The sequence below is a fragment of the Limulus polyphemus genome, unplaced genomic scaffold (genome assembly GCF_000517525.1).
Source record: "Limulus polyphemus unplaced genomic scaffold, Limulus_polyphemus-2.1.2 Scaffold203, whole genome shotgun sequence".
NCBI classification, from domain to species: Eukaryota; Metazoa; Arthropoda; class Merostomata; order Xiphosura; family Limulidae; genus Limulus; species Limulus polyphemus.
The window spans coordinates 87217-91983 of record NW_013665813.1 but is presented as its reverse complement, the minus strand read 5'-3'; positions in this window follow the sequence as shown (position 1 = coordinate 91983).

Genomic DNA, 4767 nt, shown 5'->3' with positions numbered 1-4767 from the left:
TGAAATAATTCTTTTATTTCTGTATTTAGATAATGGCTGGCAGCACTTTCGTAGATTACGTACTTATCTTTAACTAAGAACAAATAATCTATTTAACACTCAAAGTGACATTTATTTTGTTTACGTTTTTGACAATTACAAGTCCTTACCTTCATTACATTAAATGCTCTCAACCATTATTCAGTACGCAATGATTATTTCAGCACGCTGGTATCTTTTTTTATTCATGTAAGTATATTCAACAATCTATGTTTTCAGATAGATGAACATATACTTACAAACACGTAATTTCTCAAACTAATCGCTAGCCCAATGAGTTTAAGACTAGCCTAACGTCAAGGTAAGCCAAGCTTAAATTTCGGTGTGTATTAACTCAGAAGATCTCATGTTGTTTACATTGAAAATTGTTTTAGCTATATATATATATATATAAAGTTACATATATATATATTACGATACTTTTAACCGCGCCTATAATAAACATAATATATTTACAAATTAAGAAGTAACCAGAATCTTCTGGATTTAACATGTTTTCGCCAATTTTGCAAAATTTAAGAACATAACGAAATTGCAAATTTTGCATATATTATTGATTGCTGTTTGAAGAAAACGTTAGTCAACACTTTTTTTTTTTAACTTGGTGTATCAAATCCCCCCCCCCTTCGAAGAAAAACATTTAGGCTTGTCGAACGTGTGATCCCCGTAGTGCACCAGAAAGACAAATAAATCAACTCCAACATCTACGTTTACGACGTAGCACCACTCTTCTTTATTAATCATGAATAGAAATTGTAGCTCAAACAAAAATAGCAAGGTGATCAATCTCTCTAGAGAAATGCGTCTAAATATCAATGGCCAGAAGAAGAAGGTTTTATGATGTCGTTCTTCTCAACTTTGAAGTTTGTTTTTCTCCAGTCAATTTTGGAATAAAAATCACAGCTCGGGCTTCATTGTGACTCACTTTAGTAGCATGAATTGAGATATAGACGTAAAAGTAATTAAATTTTTGCAGAAGCTGACAATATTATTGCAAAAATGTATCCTGACGGTCACAATATTTAATTTTCACTCTTTATACATATATATAAATATACATATGAAAAGTCAAGGAGTGACCAACTAATTTCTTCTTGTTTGTTTTTGAATTTCGCGCAAAACTACACGAGGGCTATCTGCGCTAGCCGTCCCTAATTTAGCAGTGTAAGACTAGAGGGAAGGCAGCTAGTCATCACCACCCACCGCCAACTCTTGGGCTACTCTTTTACCAACGAATAGTGGGATTGACCGTCACATTATAACGCCCCCACAGCTAAAAGGGCGAGCATGGTTGGTGTGACGGGGATTCGAACCGCGACACTCAGATTGCGAGTCGCGCGCCTTATCCACCTGGCCATGCCGGGCCAATTTCTTCTTATTTTACATGTATTTTTTCCTTTAATTATAGATATTTTCAAGAAGTATGGAGTAGTTTAAACAACACAATAATTAGTATTTATAATCAAAATGTATAATAGAAGTATTTCGTGGAGTATTCCCAGACATACATCGCCGTCAAAAGAAATATATATTTCTTGCAACCATTATTTATCATTGGAATAGGGAATGTACATACATGTATGTGTATTTATTAAAAATATTTTGACCTTTTACTCAGTAAAAACATATTGCTCGAAATAGAGAATTTCGCTTTGATACTTCTCAAAAGTAATGAAACATGCTAATTATCATAATATTTGACATCGTAATTTATAAAGACTTAACATTGACCATATATATATATATATATTTTCATATACGTATTTTTGATTAAATTCAAATACATTTTTCATGTAGATAATTAAACAACTTTCCCCCCAGGGGCACAGCGGTATGTCTACGGACTTACAACGCTAGATACCAGGTTTCGATACCCGTGGTGGGCAGAGCACAGATAGCCCATTGTGTAGCTTTGTGCTTAGCTTCAAACAAACAATTAAACAACTTTAGTTTTCGTTTGTTTCTAGTCAAGCACAGAGACACACAATGGGCCGTGCCCACCACGGGTATCGAAACTCGGTGTTTAGCGTTATAAATCTTCAGTTTGGTTTGGTTTGTTTTGAATTTCGCGCAAAACTGCACGAGGGCTATCTGTGCTAGCCGTCCCCAATTTCCTAGAGGGAAGGCAGCTAGTCATCACCACCCACCGGCAACTCTTAGGCTACTCTTTTTACCAACGCATAATAGGATTGACCGTCACAGTATAACGCCCCCACAGCTGAAACGGTAAGCATGTTTGGTGGGACGGAGATTCAAACCCGCAACCTAACTACCTGGCCATGCCAGGCCAATAAGTCTTCAGACTCACCACTGTGCCACTGAGAGGCCAACTTTAGTTAACAAAAATTGACTTTTTGAATACAACTACATGTTCATAACATCAAAATAGTATACAAATAAAGATATCTTTAAAAATACACTTAATAAACTAATGTTTTATGTGACTTATTGTTCTAAATGTTTATTTTTAACAATTACGTTATGAAAAATTGACATAATTTAGAAACTTAAAGGACAATGTCGTTTCAACAGAGAAATGTCTGAACAATATGTTACAATATATATCAAAAATATCTTGATAGTGCCTTCTGCCATCCTTCCATTTATGAAAAGACAAACTCTTAGTAATGATCTTTACAATTTACATATTATAAAAAAAACTACAATAAAATATTGCATATCTATCTACGCATTTTAATGAGATGTTAAGAGTTCAAAATTAATATATTTTTTCCATAAAATAATCATCTATGTCTCTCTCCCAATTATTTTAATACAAAGTGTTGACTCTGTGATGGAATTCTGGATTTCAGATCTAGCAAACCAGGATTGAGTTCCGTCGATGCTATAAAATATTCCCCGCACTGTGAGTGTGTTATAAATGTGACAGTCAATCCCTTTGCATGGATGGTGGGTGTTAGGTAGAACGCTGCTGAGTAGCTGTTTTTTCCTACTGATCAGTAATTCAGAATTAGAGATGATGGCAGATAGCCATAGTATTTACGCCATAAATACGAACACATACAAAATATAAAACTAAGAAGCTGTCGCAAAGAAATAATTACACATTTTATTTTCTCGCATCTTTGTTTATGAGAGTTAACTGTCTAAAAAGACTTCTTTCTTAAGATATGCAGTTTCTACAAGGATGTGCCTACAAAATCTGTTTTATGACATATAAGGGTGCGTCACATAAGCTACTACAAAGTTTATTTTGTCCCCTATCTAGTTACCAATACACAATGAAGAAACGCTGCGTTCCGAATATTGATCAAGGTGTAACATTTCAGATGTTAAGGGAATAAAGTTCTTCAATTTTGTGTCTCACATTATGCTTTTTTAGAATTCACATTACCACTTCCAGATTTCCAGTGCAAGTTCTGTTTTATGTTGATGACTAGAAACGTTCAGTTTTAGTAGTACTACATAAAACATAATCTTTAGAGAAATTTCTTTGACGAAAATGAAAATGTTTCATTTCTACTTCCTTTTTCCTAACACTTAATTTGTATTTCCCGTGTGAATGATAAGTCTTGTAATTCAGTGGGATGCAACTTTCATATTACTATTGTACTTAACAATTACTGACAGACAGTTTTTTTTTTCCAGTACGTAGTTTGCATGTGTTTGATCATCCATGGCAAGCAAACAGCAAGCACAAACACTGACCAGGAAATAAGGATACATATTACTACTGACATACAATAATAATAATAATAAATCCAACAGACCTTTAAAGCAAAACAGAAAAAAAAATTGTTAGGTTGTGTGTGTTTTTTATCGTTACCAAATTAGTAAAAACTAGTAAATTAGAAAAAATAGTAGAGGAAACTTAATTTACTTAACTATTCGGTTAATAAAATACTGTTTAAGTTTCTCCTTAACACTAAATATTAGTGAACTATCTTAAAGAGGAAAGAATGTTTTGTGGTACAGCATGAATTTGAATCAGGTTCGCCAGGTCACCAACCCACTCTCGTTGAGTTGGGATCATTTACTGTCAGTGGAAAAAAACAAAAACAGCATATTTTTATTATATTTTTTGAATAAGGAAGATATGAAGTTTTTTTTGGAATTTCGAATAACTTTGAGAAAAATACTGAATTCATACATGATTAAAATGAACAATAAATTTGTTTTTTACATTCTTTGATCATTAAAAATTGTGACTAATAATAATTACAAATGTAAATACATCAATTAAAACATTTTTTTTAGATATGAACTATCCAAGGGGTCATATTGATAACATTTTTACGTACCAAGATATTTAATCAAACTCAGAAATTACGTAAGATGATATCCATAATTAGCACTTATAGTATGACTATAAAGAGTTAATAAGGAGTTAATATCAATGCTATCAGAGGTTTTGTAGAATATTTCAGTAAGTTCCAAATAATATCAGCTTATAGAAAACTAATGAACTTAAAAAGGATTTTATTTTATAATAATAAGAGTTTAGTAAATAAAACAAACATTGTGAGTGTTTTAAAGTTTTGAAAAAAGATACCAGTTGTGTGTTTTAAATGTTTGGATAAAAGATGCCAATTGCGTGTTTTAAATGTTTGGATAAAAGATGCCGATTATGTGTTTTAAATGTTTGGATAAAAGATGCCAATTGTGTGGTTTAAATGTTTGGATAAAAGATGCCAATTGTGTGTTTTAAATGTTTGGATAAAAGATGCCAATTGTGTGGTTTAAATGTTTGGATAAAAGATGCCAATT